Source organism: Bicyclus anynana, chromosome 11, assembly GCF_947172395.1.
Source record: "Bicyclus anynana chromosome 11, ilBicAnyn1.1, whole genome shotgun sequence".
In the NCBI taxonomy this organism is placed as follows: domain Eukaryota; kingdom Metazoa; phylum Arthropoda; class Insecta; order Lepidoptera; family Nymphalidae; genus Bicyclus; species Bicyclus anynana.
The window spans coordinates 5,448,097-5,465,658 of NC_069093.1; the positions used below are offsets into that span (position 1 = coordinate 5,448,097).

Below are 17,562 nucleotides of genomic sequence, written 5' to 3' on the forward strand. Positions count from 1 at the left end.
GCTGACTAACCCGCATACCCAGCGTGGTCAGTATCGGGCAAAACTTTGTATGGACCCAACAAATAAACCAATACCAACAATAATATCGTGATGTTTTGAAGTCTCTACAAAAGGCCTATGTCCTGCAGTGGACGTCCATCGGCTGATATGATGATGATGAGAGAAACAGACGAAATTAAGTCCTTATGCTGTCGAGTTAAACGTATACGTAATAATAGCACTGCACTGCACCTGTGAGCCTGTTTATACGTAATTACGTATATTATACGTAAAGACCACGGCTCTACCGTGATCATTTTTGTACCTATGCATTTCTCTATTTCAATCTGAAATATTTTCTTGTTTCGTTATTTTTAGACCCCTTTTTACGTAATCGGGTTACAGTTTTTAAACTTTGTTTTTTGTTGAATATAATTTTTGACTAAAGATCTTCATAGCTATATCTGTGGATGACATAAGTAGAGGATTCTCTACGTATATGAAGCCTGCCAGTTCGCATTATGCCAGCGTAGTGGACTATTCGCTTAACCCCTCTCATTCTGAGAGGAGACCCGCGCTCAACAGTAAGTCGAATGGGTTGCGAATGATGATAATTATCGCACAAGAAAATTGTCAGAGGATATTAATTAGCGAATTTATTTTGATAGAGATTCAACGTTGATATATAGGCAAACGTAATATGTAATTTAGCGTGAGGTTGTACTGGGATACGTCCCCTAACCGCAGCGGGAATTCGGTTAACCAGCGTGGTAAGAATTTGTGATATCTACGTACAATATACCGTTTGCTTATATAGTTCTAATTATCACATAACACTAATTTATAAAGGTGAAAGTTTGTGTGTAAGTGTGTAAGTATGTACTGAAGCGATTTGGCTGAAATTTGGAATGAATATAGATTTTACTCTGGATTAACACATAGGCTACTTTTCATCCCGGTAAAATCCATGGTTCTCGCGGGATTTGTGAAAAACTGAATAGCGGGCGTCCGCTAGTAATAGTATACATTCATCATCATTAACAGTATACTTTAACCACCCACTACAGTGTCTGGCCTTTCTATGTATAAGAAAGGGAATATGGAGTTTAGACCCACCACACTCCTCTAAAGCAGGTTGGCAGGCTTAGTGTGATAATGTTAAATTAATTAATGATATTGACTGGGACCGAAGGCTTAATTTCCGAGGCATTTACCTTTTATCCGCACCTAAGCTCAATTTTTAAATTGATTTCCACGCGGACGAAGTCGCGGGCGTCCGCTAGTACATAATAAGTGTAAGTAAGATACATAATAAGTGTAAGCTTGCATAAAATTACTCGCATATAGCCAGGTCCTTATATTTATCTAGCTGACGCCGCGCGGTTTCACCCCGTGGTTCCCGTTCCAGTGGGAATACGGGGATAATATATAGCCTTCCTCGATAAATGGGCTATCTAACAGTGAAGAAATTTTTCAAATCGGACCAGTATCTCAGTTCCTGAGATTAGCGCGTTCAATCAAACTAATTTAAAAAAACTACATTTAGAACTAATTTAAAAAAACTACATTATCAGTTAAAATATCCGTTGCTAAAAGATTACATCCTTAAATTGTCTCGTAATTTTTATGTACATAATAACCCCATTCATCCTAACATTTTGGTTTCGCCAATAGGTCGTAGTAGACTCAAAACTTTATCGTACGCATCGACATACAATAAATATAGACTGCCCCATCACTATTTTCTCGGTGATTCATAGCAATAAGTAATAACAAGCGACCGGTGGCGCGCTCGTCACCGATCCGTTCGCTCAATATATTTGTGCGTTACCCGCAAAAAAAAAATAAAAAAAATCAAGTTCATTTCAATAATATACAATAAATACCATAGTAGAATAAGTTACCATCTGTAAAATTACTTCTGTGTAATAATATAATTAATAGTAATGTATCTACATGTATTATCATAAGTGCTTGCAACAAACGGGCGCTTAGCAGTGGTAGGTTGGCACCTACATGTCTTAAGTTAATAATAGTTTATTACTTTGTAAATGATGTCCTAATTGTTTTTCCTGCCATTATGCTAAATGTTTATAAAGGTGTGTAAGCCTGTACAAACAAATGACCATAGCATGTTAGCAATAAGAAATATTTATAAGTCTATTGTTCTAACTACACTGTTACAATATATTATATAATAAAGACATTTAAAAATCAAATCAATCAAACGAACAAACAAACTCTTCAGCTTTATAATATTAGTATAGTTATGTGTAAGCTTGCATAAAATTACTCTCATATAGCCCCAGGTCCTTATATTTGATAAACATTAGAGTTCTTATCTTCTAAAGTATTAATACGGGCGTCGTTACAGCATAAAGCAAAATAGCGTCGTTTGCACAAATGAATGAACACTAGAAACTTGCTTATTCGTAATTACCGTAATATAGTAAGGGAGCCCGGGATACTAAACTCACAGTTACTAAGAGATCGATTATTTTTATTTTATTATTATATAAAAATAAAAAATAATCGGTCCCCATGACGCCTTAGTAACTGTCAAAGGCGTCATCGGGACCGATTAGATTACGTATTATTTTAATTTAGATGATAGGAAGAAAAATAATGGCTTCAAAAATTAATTAATTATTAAAAAAAAAAAATATAACCTAGTGATTATTTGAGGTATTATTTCCTTTAATATAAAAAATCACCGCGCTCGTGGCTCGAGAACAGAAATACAAGGTAACTTGGGAACCCTTCCATTCCCTTACTTTGCTCTCAAATCGTTAGGAATTTGTAATACCCGTTAGCTATTAACTAATTACTAAGGTAGTTATCAACTGACGTGCTGGTTGAGTGTTCTTAAGTTTTATTTTTTGATTTAATTTTTTAGTTACTCTAAACGTTTCTTTTATTTATTATTCTTATTATTCAATCTAAGATAGAAGCGGGCTAATTTGTTAGGAGTAGGATGTGAATCCACACTCCTTTCGGTTTCTACGCGACATCATACCGGTACACTAAATCACTACTGATATTTAGGCCTTATACTTGGTGGAACTACTCAACAACGAGCAAGATCCCTTATGTCCATCTGCCATGCTCGAGTAAATCCAAAAATCCGCTCTCCGGCTCTTCTACTATTATGTGTACAAGTTAAACACTGTGTATTACCTGCAGTATTGTTAAATTATTTGTAAGCTCAGCTGAAGTCCTGCGATAGAACTCGACCAGGTATTTTAGTCTAAGCAATTTGTTTGCACGAAAATAATGCACCGCTGTTAATGGCTTTCTGGAAATAAAACGAAATACTCGTAACTGGGTCAGGCCTTGCTGTTTTTTAAGAAGAACTATTTTTATTTATAGCCACAGAATAAAGATTAATCCAGAAAGAGTCTATACAAGTAGCGTGGTGAAGCCGGCAAACCCATAAAAAAGTCAAGCGTCTCCTTGACAATTTATATACAATTTTTTTGCATATACAATTTTTTTCATAATTTGTATTTCAAAATTTAACAATAACAAAAATTACGTAAATTAATATAATAATCAATAACTACCAATAAAAAATACTCCATCTTATCTTTTCCACTATATCTTTTTTTTTTGAACAGTTTTTAAGATATTTTAAAACAAAAGACGCCATTTTTCGTGAATAATATTGAAAACTACTGATGCGTTGCTTCGTGTCGTACTGAGTTGAGAATGTATTCTTTTATGAATGTTGCATTTGGAACGGCTACGACACTGTTGTGTTTTGTGTGCTCTATCTGCCTATTATTCTTTAATCTGTGTTTACAGCTATGTTTTATTTAAGCACTACCATGAGTAAAATAAAATAAATATAACCACTAAAATAAGGAACAGCTGTGTGTAGAAACATAGAACAAAAGATAATTCTAGCTTATTGGCGATCTCTGGTTAGATGTTTATTTGGACGACCACTCTGCTGCATCTGGTGCAAGGTGCAAGACGTGGTTTTCAATAGAGTCAGTGAGTTCAATTCCTAGCTTGAGCCAATTCATTTTATTTTGTATCTTCTATATAATATAGAAACCGTGACAGGTATGGGTTTATGGATTACTGAAACCAACTTGGAAATACTCTTTCAAGTCATTTTGCTACCATTTTAAATTGCATCGTCATTTAACATTAAATGAGATCAAACTCTTGTTTTTTTTATTCTTTACAAGTTAGCCCTTGACTACAATCTCACATGATGGTAAGTGATGATGCAGTCTAAGATGGAAACGAGCTAACTTGTTAGGAGGACGATGAAAATGAGAGAATGAATGCTAAATCGCTTGGCGGGATGTCTTTTTCGGTAGGGTGGTAACTAGCCACGGCCGAAGCCTCCCACCAGCCAGACCTGGACCAATGAAGAAAACCACAATCGGCCCAGCCGGGGCCCGAACTCAGGACCTCCATCATACCACTGCGCCACGGAGGTCGTCAAAATGTATTCGCAATCGTGTTTTTATTTGAATTTCAGGGAGTTTCTTATCTTAATAATTTCAAATTATGCATGTTCTATAAGTATTAGTTGTGTGCACATCATAGAATTTAGAAATATACTCATTACGTACGTACTCGTATATAGCCTTACCCTAGTTAAAAACTATGTGCACACCACTGTGGTTAACTAAGTAATAACGTACGGACAACAGAAGCCGAACAGCTCGAAGGGGAAATTGCAGAGGATGTCAGACCAAACCCACACTTTATGTCTGTAATACCTGGCGCGGCACTTCGTAGCGTCCAATACTAGAGTGCCGTGCCGATTGAGGTAGCCCTGCAATGTTATGATCCATTTTTAACCGACTTCCAAAAAGGAGGAGGTTCTACGTTCGGCTGTATGTATGTTTTTTTTTTTTTTTTTCTAATTTACCTTTCTCATAATCATCTCAGCACGAGTCTCCTCTCAGAATGAGAGGGGTTAGGCCTTAATAATAATTTATTTATTCATCAGAATGCAGGTTTACAAAGATTGCTTAAATATAATAAGACTGATACTTTCTACCATAATAATTTGGTGTATGAAAAATTTAAATAGACTATGTATCCTAATTTAAAAGCAAACAGATAAAAAAGAAAACATATGTAATAGCTTATACAATTTAACATTTTATGATTCAATGATTACGACAAATCTAACTCAAAACTACTGTGACAGATAAAATAAAATAATAGTCATAATATATACTGTCAAAATTATTGAACCATGTTAAATTTAGTGCAAAGTTAAGTAATTATTACCAATTAAATGTTAAAATGCGTTCAAACACACATGTCAATTAAAATTATGTCAAAATATTTATCATACGTCAAAAAAAAAGAATTTCATTAAAATTTGTAATTTAAATACTCATTTAAGTTATAGAAATTTATCCATACCTTTCTTAGTACACCATGCTAGCCAATGCGAATTGGCTGACTTGACAGACGTAACAAATTATCAGGTATGCAGGTTTCCTCACGATGTTTTTCCTTCACCGTTTGAGACACGAGATAATTAATTTCTTAAAATGCACATATCTGAAAAGAGGAGGTGCATGCCCCGGATTGGATTCGAACTTACGCTCTCCGGAATCGGAGGTAGAGGTCATATCCACTGGGCTATCACGGTTGTATATATATATGTACACTTTATAAGTAAAGTCTATTAAACTGTTATGTTATGTTTTTTTTATTATATATGTAATGTACTATTTATACAATAATGACTCTTGATAATTTTGATAAAATAAATAAAAAAACCTAGCCATTTTGCGAGTAATAATTAAACGACATTTTCCTATTAGCATAGCACACGGTTAAAAATATTTATGGCGCTCCCAGTCCAGGTTTTGGTTAGGTTTTGATCGGACTTTATAAATTGGGTACGAAATTACAGGTACATATATAAAATAAAATTTAATTTCCGATTGAATTTGTTTTTAAACTCTAGGTTTCAGGATGCTAAGGTGATGCGCCTGTAAGATCCTGTAAGTTTTTGTAAAAATAAACGGTAAATAAAAAAGAAAAATAAATGTTAATTGGTACTGAAATAGGCACTCACTTAACTTTGCATATAAAATTTAAGTACAAATAAGAGTATTATTTATAACCACCCACCTGATGCATAGTTATGTATATTTTGATGTAAAAGTATATATCAAAAATCGATTGAGCCCAGAAAATTACATAGCAATCATTTAAAGTCACCAATTCATACAAAGTAAGAACGTAATTCATAGTTGCCATTATGCAAGATAAGTATCCAAATACCTAAAAATAGATTTAAAGATGACAGTTTACTTGAATAAAGGTTATAGTTCATTAGAGCCATCCAGCATTCAACCAATTCGACTCGTGCAGTTCTTACTTGGAACTGGTATGTTTTTTTTATTCTTTACAAGTTAGCCCTTGACTACAATCTCACCTGATAGTAAGTGATGATGCAGTCTAAGATGGAAGCGGGCTAACTTGTTAGGAGGAAGATAAAAATCCACACCCCTTTTTCGGTTTCTACAGGCTATCGTACCGGAACGCAAAACCGCTTGGCGGTACATCTTTGCTGGTAGGGTGGTAACTAGACTGGACTATAACCGGACACGCACTTGGCCGGTTCTTTAATATAAAGATACTACTTTTTTTAACATTGTTTAGAACAACAAAATATAATAAGTACACTATTAAAATTTATAATTATACCTGATACAACCCAGAGCCTGGTCTCAACAAGTTGTTAATATGCATGTAGCTTTGATAAGTTATCACGCTGGTCGAAGATTTCGATTGGCTCATATTGCTCGATGATTGGGCGCTGTGCATCGGGAAATGGTCCCCTTAAAAAGAAAAAAAACCTGACTCACTTCTAAAGGTAAACCGAATAAAAAAAAGTATGTGTCAGCTCCGACGCTCGAATGGAGTTTACTCTTTCAGATCGACTGTCTAAATAGGTGTATGTTGCCCCGCAGCATACACTATATACGTCTCAATAGCTACGCCTGAAAGGTGAAAGGTGCGCAACCGAGGAGCAGCCGGCCGTGGCGTGCGCGCTACTAACAGCGTGCACATGCGTGTGACAGGTGCGCAGAATAGGTTGCGCACAAAAGACGTAACGCTGTCATTCGTTCATCGAATTTTAGTGCCCATATTTTTTTATACCGGGGGTTATTTATGAAAAATCAATTTATATGGAGTAACACCAATAAATTCCAAAAATACTAGGTATAATATCATCAGAGCTAAAATCAAAATTCATTTATTTCAATTAGCCTTGGTTTACAAGCATTATCGAAACGCAAGGTAATAATATTATTAGATACTAGAGGACAAATGACTCGGTTGATTTCAATTTTACACAATGGTTAAGGCAGCGCATGTGATTAGTCTGTTTAAGAGGAGTTTCGGTCCGACCTGTATGACAAAAATTGCGATAACTCTGCTGATATATGTATACCAGTAGCCTCCTCGATAACGTAGCATTCTACTGGTGAAATAATTTTTGAAATCGGACCAGTAGTTCCGAAGATTACCCCATTTAAAGAATGTTACAAACTTTACCTCTTTATATTATTAGTATAGATATATAGAAAAAAATTAAAATTATATAATACAGCCAATCCTTGATTGGTTGGATTCTCTGTATTATGTAATTTTAAATGTAAATTATTTAATCATCTGCAAATAGTAAATTACCTAATGATTCATATCGGCTGGATCCACTTCTTGAATCAAATCTTGAATCCTGCGAAAACAGATCTAAATCTGAATCAGCTGAAAATAACATAGAATATAAAATATTTACAATAACATAAATAACATACCTAAAACAATTCATAATTGGTTATTATCAGCCTATTTAAATGGCTACAGAGCCAGCCCCCCTAGCCAAGTGACACGTCGATTTTCTTTCTACAATCGCTAACGCTTCGAAAACTCGAAAAATGTATGGGAATGACAGATCTTGATCACGTGACCTGTCGATAGCAAGTGCCATTCCCATACACCTTTCTAGTTTTCGAAGCGTTAGCGATCGTAGAAAGAGAATCGACGTGCCACTTGGCTAGGGCAGGCGTCTCTCATTATAGGATACTAGACGATGTCCCGTGGTTTCCCCAGCGTAGTTCACGTTCCCGTGAGAATAAGAGGATATAGCCTATGACACTCACAAACGACCTGGCTTTCTACTGGCATAAGAATTTTCAAAATTGGTTTAGTAGGAACAGAGATTACCCCTTCAAAACTTTACCTCTTTAAAAAAAATCGGTTTTCTGTAAAGTCGGTTTACTGACGATAGTTGAACGTGACAACGTCTTATAAAAATACTAATGGAATGGTTGCATTTTTCAAAAGAAAATGTTCGTTTTTCTAAAATACTGTTTAATAATCTCAAAAATCAGAATATACTTTATTTCTTGTAAAAAAAGTTGGCAACCCTAAAGCGAGGGAACGACGCATGACGTCATCTTATTTCGAGTGTGCATCCGGCTCCATTGAATTATAAGACGTTGTCACGTCAATATTAGTATATCTATACTAATATTATAAAGCTGAACAGTTTGTTTGTTTGTTTGTTTGATTGAACGCGCTAATCTCAGGTATTACTGGTCCGATTTCAATAATTCTTTCAGTATTAGATAGCCCATTTATCGAGGAAGGCTATAGGCTATATTATTCCCGTATTCTTACGGGAACGGGAACCACGTGGGTGAAACCGCGCCGCGTCAGCTAGTTACATAATAATCCGCATTGCACGTAAATTGGCATTAGTAAACATAATTCAAGTGGAGGTAGTAGAACGCAAGACCACATGATAAAACCAAATAGAGACCCTCAATAGCTCAACGGTAAGAGCAGTCGGACTTATCACCGAGGGGTGGTGGTTCGATCCCCGCCCCGTTGGTCTATTGTCGTACCCACTCTTAATAGTCTATCCCAACTAGTTGGAGGGGAATGAGAATATTGACGATATTGAGAAAATATGGCAAATATCCTTTTTTTTTTAAAAAATGGCTAAACTAAATCACCAATTAAAAAAAATGAGACATTCGACAAAATAATATAAAGAAAAGAAAATAATAATAGCAAACTACCTTAAGCTGAAGTGGCAATGAGGGGGGCACATAATCCGCAGAGCCGATGGACGTTGGGGTCCCAAAGTGCTGGAATGGCGACCCCGCACTAGTAAGCGCAGTGTTGGCCGACCTCCCACCAGGTGGACTGACGACATCAAGCGAATCGCAGGGATTTGCTGGATGCAGGTGGCTCAGTATCGTGATGTTTGGAAGTCTCTACAAAAGGCCTATATTCTGCTGTGGACGTCCATCAGCTGATATGATGATTGATGATGATGAATAGCAAACTCTCAGAAAAAATACGTAGGTATAGAAAAGTAGATAAAGTGAAAAGTTGTTCAAAACATAAGATTTAATTTGCTTCCAAAGTTACACTACAGTCTATGCTTTTCAATCTAGGTAGCGTATACTGTAGATTGGATTCTCCACAACTTTTAACAAGGTTGCAAGGAAACTTTGATTCGAATTTTTCACCTGATGAATCCTCGTCCAAGTTATCCATAGAGATGGGTAAAATGTAATCTTTGGACATTTCGAATGCCTTTTTCAGAGGCTCCTGTATTTTGGGGTAATATTTGACGAGGTTGAAGAACGTTTGTGAAGGCAACACTAGTAAGTCCAAGTTTCTGCTTGCATATATCGCTACTCCAGATGTTGATACTGGTTGCTGTAGAAATAAATATTTTTAGATATTAAACAGCTATTTAATTTGCTAGGCTGATAAATTAGTTTTTACTGTAAGCGGGTTTATGAATGTTTAACAAACGAAAGATTCAATAGTTGGAGATTCTAGAGCACAAATTTCAAAAAGGCAGTGCGTAAAATACAACTTTTCATCATAGCACAGCGAGGAAAATTACAAAGACGAAAATTTATGTGTGTGTGTAAGTGTGTGTATTGTTCCTTCACATTGTTTAAATTACTAATTCGATGTGGCTGAAATTCAGCCTGGAGTTATATTATTTACTGGTCTAATTAAAAATCATTGGATTTATGAACAATATTGAACTTCTCACGAACGCGGTCATCAGCTAGTTTATTTTAAATGCAAATGTCAGTTTGTAGGTACGCTTTCAAAACATCATTATGTTAATTAACCGACTTCCAAAAAGGAGGAGGTTCTACGTTCGGCTGTATGTATGTTTTTTTTTTTTTATGTCCAGCGATAATTCCGTCATTTATAGACCGATTTTAAAAATTCTTTTTTTTGTTTTGAAGGGTTTGATTCCAGGGTGGTCCCATTTTTTTTGTCAGGATCTGATGATGGCATCCTGGAGAAATCGAGGGAAACTTTCGAAAATTGTAGAGGCGGCTAGTATGTTTGTTAGTATTTCCATAAAGTATTTTAAACCACTACAATTTTATGAAGGTTTGGAGTTGGTCTGATGATGGAGCCGAAACACAGACGATGGAACTCGTCAACGATTTACAGCAGTTACCTTTTGTTTGGGCTTGATTAATTTGTATTGATGAGAACTTTCCACCTACATGGGTTATGACTAAGTGTCTGGTTATGTTATTAAGGGTCTGGTGATGAAGACGAAGGACAGTGAATAGAACTTCTCGACGGTTCACAGTAGCTACCTTGTGTTTGGACTTGTTAATTTTGTATTGATGAGAACTTTCCACCTAGATGGGTTGTGACTGTATTAAGGGTCTGGTGATGAAGATGAAGGACAGTGAAGAGAACTCCTCGACGGTTTACAGTAGCTACCTTGTGTTTGAACTTGTTAATTTTGTATTGATGAGAACTTTCCACCTAGATGGGTTGTGACTGTATTAAGGGTCTGGTGATGAAGATGAAGGACAGTGAAGAGAACTCCTCGACGGTTCACAGTAGCTTCCTTGTTTTTGGACTTGATTAATTTTATGTTGATGAGAACTTTCCACACATATGGGTTGTGACTGCATAAGGGGTCTGGTGGTAAAGACGGAGGACAGTTAAGATAATTCCTTATTGGTTATGATACCTTTCACGTTTTTCTGGATATTCATATTACGTGTGGATAAAGGGGGAGTGAAATTTTGTAATGAGTTAATTAGTATTTTCAAAATTGGGATTGTAGTACTTAGGTACTTATCATAAGAAAATAACGTTTTAGCTAATTTCTTATTATTTTTTTTAATTCACACGCAGTAGGTATGCTAACACTAAAAATAAAAAAATAAAAATTTTAATAAAAAAATTCAACCGACTTCCAACTCAAACTTAAACTAAAAAGCAAAAAATAACATCTTACCTATGTGCTACCTTCTGATCAGTTTGAAGGCGGTGCCAAGCCAGTGTCGTGTTTTAATTAAAGCTGTTTCTGAAAGAATCACAGAAATTTTGTAGTATGAACTGGTTTAATTAAAACATCACTGACTTGGCACCGCCTTCAAACTGATCAGAAGGTAGCACATAGGTAAGATGTTAATTTTTGCTTTTTAGTTTAAGTTTGAGTTGGAAGTCGGTTGAATTTTTTTATTAAAATTTTTATAATAATACACGTTTTGAAGGCAACGGACATCACAATGTATATCTACCATTTTCCTATAGACTCCCTACTAATGTTTTTGTGGATGAACTAGAATAAAAAGTGTACCCATAAAATCTAGACTAATATTATAAAGCTGAAGAGTTTGTTTGTTTACGCTAATCTCAGGAACTAAAGGTCCGATTTGAAATTCTTTCAGTGTTAGGTAGCTTATTTATCGTGGAAAGCTATAGGCCATATATATGAAACCACGCGGCGTCAGCTAGTTGAGAATAAAATATTGACTGTGTAAAAATAATGAACGAATTTTGTGTCTTAAGATAATTAATATTTAGAAGGTAAACACACTCACTCCAGTAAAATTACCAAACATCCCACCGGGTCCCATACACGTAATCATTTCATTGTATGAAGTCAAAACATCAACCTGAAAAAAATATTGTAATAACAATTTTTCATTGAAGTCATTGATCATCCTATCTTACTAATATTATAAACGCGAAAGTTTGTATGGATAACGTACTAATATGAGAATTTTTCAAGTTTAAAGTGATTACAAAATCCGATTTGTTAAATCATTTCTCGTTGTAAATTATTTGCAAAGTAAGCTTCCATTTGTGGCATATCCTATCCTACTATTATTATAAACGCGAAAGTTTGTATGGATGTTTGGATGTTTGTTACTCTATAACGCCGATACTACTGAACCGATTTAGCTGAAATTTGGAAAGGAAATAGATTTTACTCTGAATTAACACATAGGCTACTTTTTATCCCGAAAAAATCCATGGTTTCCCGAGATTTGCGAAAACTGGTGATTTTGATGATATGAATGTTTGTGACTCTTTCACGCCTCAACTACTGAACCGAATTAGCTGAAATTTGGTATTAAGATATATTATAGCCTGGATTAACCCATCGACTACTTTTTATCCCAAAAAAATTCATGGTTCCCGAGGGATTTGTGAAAAACTAAATTCCACGCGAACGAAGTCGCGGGCGTCCGCTAGTTTATTCATAAAGCAAAACTAAAACACTTTCCATACCTTGCCATTATAAATGATATAAATATTGGTCTGCAAGTCTTTATACAACACAACGGTGTCGCCTTTGAGGAAATACATTTCGTGTAGATGCTGGGTAATGACCCTGATGAAAGAGCGCTCCACTTTGCCGAACAACGGGACCTCTCGCAGCGCCCTCTCGTACATGAATACGAGCGTGTCTTCCATTAGCGCGGAGTTAAGGCCGCGACAAATTTTCTGTAATCACAGTATGAAACTGTACGCAATCTTGATGTAAATATATTTTTCATTTCTCACACTCGGAAAGTAGTGTTGTTTGATCTGAGTATTGGGTGGAAAATGCTACTTCCCTCCATACAAATTACTTCCCACCTAAGGGCCGAAATGAACTTTAAAAATAGAACTGCTGTCATTAGCTGTGAAGAGTTTTATGTTTTTTTTTTTAATTTGTCCCCAACTAAATTTGGGGACAGGCAAAGATCGTTGACCATGCAGCCTGTTCAGACGTCAATGAAGTTCTTGAGGAAAAGTTTTAAGTAAAAAATAAAGTTATCATAAAAAAAAGGCTACGGCCATGTGAGTTTCTAAACAGCCAGTGTCAACTTAGCGCAAACTTATTAATCGGAATATGCCGCAATAATAACGTGTTGAGTTCCCTAAATCAAATTTGAAAAGTCGACATTGGCTATTGATAACCAATTTTAAATATTTTAAATATAGTATTTAATATTAAAAAAAATCTAAACTGAGTTGTCTAAAGTTATATTTGTTATCGGCTATATATTATCCCCGTTTTCCTATACCGGGTATATAATATTTAAATACCTGAGGGTCGCTGCCGTGAGTTCTTTTCCACACGTATTCAAAATATTTCAAAGTTTTCACCTGTAGCAATATATCCACATTCTCCCGGTATAAAAAATCTGCCAAGTCTCTCGTTTTTTCCTAAAAGTCCGAAATGAGCTCATTAAAAAGTGCCACTTTTGTACTTTCCTTAATGACGAAAGTTACGTTGTCGCCCGTTTCCCGCCCCTCTAACGTTGAATATTAAAACATTCATAAATATAATATTTAAGGGCACCGAAAACATTTCTCATACGAAAAATAAGAGGCCTCACAGTAAAGTTCTGAGCACCTAATTTACGTAGTTGAGTGTTGTACCTTAACGATGTTAATTTTGTGTTTGAATATGGAAGTGTAATGTTCATAATGTTCATAATAACATTTCATCTATTTTTAATTCATCTTTGCATTCGAAGCTTAAAGGTGGATACAGATTGGTGCAATGCAGCATGCAATGCAAGAATTTGACGTCCACATTGCTGCAATGTATCACGAATGCTCGTGGTTTGGACGCCTCGCGCGCACGAACTGCACCTGGGTCGCGCACGCTCCGAGCGTTACAACTCGTGCGCGTTTCGATCCGAGATTTGTCGGTTTTTGGTACGAACATAAAGGGGCGCGCAGTGTGCGCAGGACTGAGCCGACTGATTCGTAGTCAATGCGCGTACCGCGCGCGCCACACGTCCAAGGCAGCAGGGAACATGCAATGTAAGGCAGAATATTACATTACATGTTGCATTGCACCAATCTGTACCCACCTTTAGAACCACCACGCTACTCTTATGTGGGCTGGCAGAATAAGGGTGGTCACGTTAACGTGACCACGTGACTGGGATCGACGGCTTAGAGTCGTCTTAGAGCGGGGGCACACGATGCGTTGCGGCGCCGCATCGCGAATATTTCACCGTGTCAACGGGCTAACGAGCGGTGCGGCGCCGCAACGTTGTTATCTCACAGCGGCGCCGTAGCAGCGTTGGACAATCCTATCCTACTTCCTACTAATATTATAAACGCGAAAGTTTGTATGGATGTTTGGAAGTTTGTTACTCTTTAACGCTGCTACTACTGAAGCGATTTGGCTAAAGTTTAGATGGAAATTGATTTTACTCTGGATTACACATAGGCTACTTTTTATCCCGAAAAAATCCATGGTTTCCCGAGATTTGCGAAAACTGATGATTTTGATGATATGAATGTTTGTTACTCTTTCACGCCTCGACTACTTAACCGAATTAGCTGAAATTTGGTATTGAGATATATTATAGCATGGATCAACACATTGGCTACTTTTTCCGTTTTTTCCTTTTTACTTTCTTTTATCCCGGAAAAATCCATGGTTCCTGAGCTGAAAAAATGAGCGGTGCCGCTCCGACGTCGCAACGCATTTACCCCTTCCCGCTTCGTCTTGGTGGTTGCAAAGATGATGATGCGCTGCGATGTCAGAGCGGCACCGCTCAGTTGTTTATGCGTCACAAGGATTTACACACTGTCCAACTGTGTTATATGCTGCGACATAATAACGTTGCGGCGCCGCACCGCTCGTGTGCCCGCTGATACGGTGAAATCTTTGCGATGCGGCGCCGCAACGCATCGTGTGCCTTAAGCCTTAATATCTCTGAGACACGGAGTAGTAACACTATCATCTTCTCAACTCTGAAAATACCACTGTTCAATAGGTAGGTACTATTGTTCAGAATTTTTTAGAAGGAAAAAATACCCAATAATAATAATAATAATAATAATATTTATTGATTCACTAGTACACATAAAAATAATTTACATAAGTCTGTGATCTCCACACTAGGATTCCCTGTATTGTGGTAATCACTTTCTTCCACAGTAGTGAAACAAGAATATAACAGTTTATGAAGTGTGTGACAAACAAGTTAAGTTAGGTAGTAAAGTTAAGTTAGGTGGTAAGTTCTTAATGCTAAGTTTATATAATTCAGAATAATTACAATATATATTATGTGAATATGCGTGTGTGGTGTTGGGTGTGTATGTGTGTGTTGTGTGTTTGTGGTGTGTGTGGGGGAATGTGTGAGTGTGTGTATGTCAATAAATTAATCCATGCGTTAATCACATAGTTTAATTTAATTTCAGCAATTTTTCGGTTTCTTCATAATTAATTTCCTCAAACCATTTATTTAAGAGTTGTTTGCATTTATACCTCGACACGTGTGTGATTTTAAGTGCTCTGTTGGCTTTAGTGTATATGAATGGTCCGGAGAAGGCGAAAGATTTACGTGCAAACTGGGTGCGTAACACAGGACATATCCACCTTTGAAGACGAAAGCGCTTGTTTACTGTCAAAGCCGCCGTTTTGTGAAACCTCAAAACGACACTTTTGATGTAAAGTTGTCTAACACGCAGATAACCAAGTTCGCGGTACAGAGTATCAGTTGGATATCGGAATGGCTTTTTGTAGGCAGCTTTCAAAACTGCTCGCTGGGCTCGCTCTAATTTCATGAAGTAGCTTTTGCAGGCTCCCCCCCAGGCGGGCAGGCAATAGCTTAAAATAGACTGGCAAAATGACTCATACAAAAGCCCAACAACCTCTTCGTTGGCCACATTACGAAGTTTTTTAAATATGAATATGAGCTTTCTTAATCTACCACTTAATGCGTATATATGTTTATCCCATCTCAACCCTTCATCTAGTATAACTCCTAGATATTTTATGTCTCTGACATGTTCCAGTGTAGGACATTGACAGGTTTTATCAGGATTATATTTGCATGAGTGTAGTTTAATATGTAGTTGTTCTTTTGGATCCGTTCGAGTTGACATTCTGAAAGCAATGAATTTGGTTTTGTTACCATTAAGCGTAAGAAGATGGTCTCCAAGCCATGAAGAAACATCCTGTAAGCCTTGTTGACATAGATGTCTTACTGAATCCCAACTATCACCGTGGAATATTATTGCAGTGTCGTCCGCAAAGCTGAACAATCGTGCTTGATTAAGGCTAAGTGCACAGAGGTCGTTTATGTAGGTCAAAAATAAGGTAGGGCCAAGCACACTACCTTGAGGAACTCCGAAGTGAATTTCTGTTTGATCACTAGATAACTCATCAATAGTAACTTTTTGTTTGCGGTCAGTTAAATAAGATTGAAACCATTGTAGCGTTACACCGCGTATTCCGAGGGCCTCTAATTTAGCAATCAGTATTTTCCGAGATATGGTATCAAACGCTTTAGCTAGATCGAGAAATAAGCCTATACATTTGTTTCCGCCATCCAGTTTCTTAGTTACGTAGTCTGTAAGTTCTGTGACGGCATCCTCTGTCGATCTATTAGCCCTAAATCCATATTGATTGGTTGAAAGAAGACCATTCAGTTCTAAATAGCTTAAAAGTCTTTTATTAACGATTTTTTCAACAATTTTGGATACGCTTGAGAGAAGAGAGATGGGTCTATAATTAGATAAATCACCAGGGTCACCGTTTTTTAATATGGGACATACGTTAGCTATCTTGAACTTTTTTGGAACAATCCCACTAGATAAGCTGAGATTACATAAGAAGGCGATGGGACTAGCTAGTTGGAGTTTACATTTTTTCAAAAGCACGTTTGATATATTGTCTAAGCCAGATGCTGACTTGTTTTTTAAATTACTAATTATTTTTAAAATTTCGATTTCATCGGTCGGAGTGAAGAAGAAAGAATGCTGGCTTTTATTTGTGATAATCATGTGTGTCAAGCAGTTATTTGACAGTTCAGATTCAGTTTTCCCGGAATCGCTTAAGATTTTATTAGCAAGTTTTTCACCTATACTCGAAAAATATTTATTGGCTTCATCGAGTACACATTTTGGTTGTGAGCTATTTAGAATTAATTGTTGATTACTTTTCTTATTATTTAAGTTACAAATATCTTTGAGTACATCCCAAGTCCGTTTACGGTCACCTTTACTATTTAATAATTTATTCCTTTCGTGTGTATCTTTGAGGTTTTGGATAATGTTGTTACAAGTATTCCTGTATTTTTTGTACTGGTCATTTAATTTTTGATCTTTAGGGTTTTTTCGTAACGATGCATGGAGACGATCACGCTTCTCTATACATTTCAGGAGACCTAAAGTCATCCAGGGTTTGAGTATACATTGGGAACGATGAACAGTGCGCAACTCTGTGTTTTTGGCTACAGTCGCGTTTACTGTACTAAGGAATTCATC

General features: G+C 36.5%; 1 pseudogene; it reads right to left on the reverse strand.

Annotated features, from left to right (window-relative positions):
* Window positions 1–17,562, reverse strand: part of LOC112055194 (uncharacterized) — a 54,620-nt pseudogene that overhangs the window by 8,172 nt on the left and 28,886 nt on the right.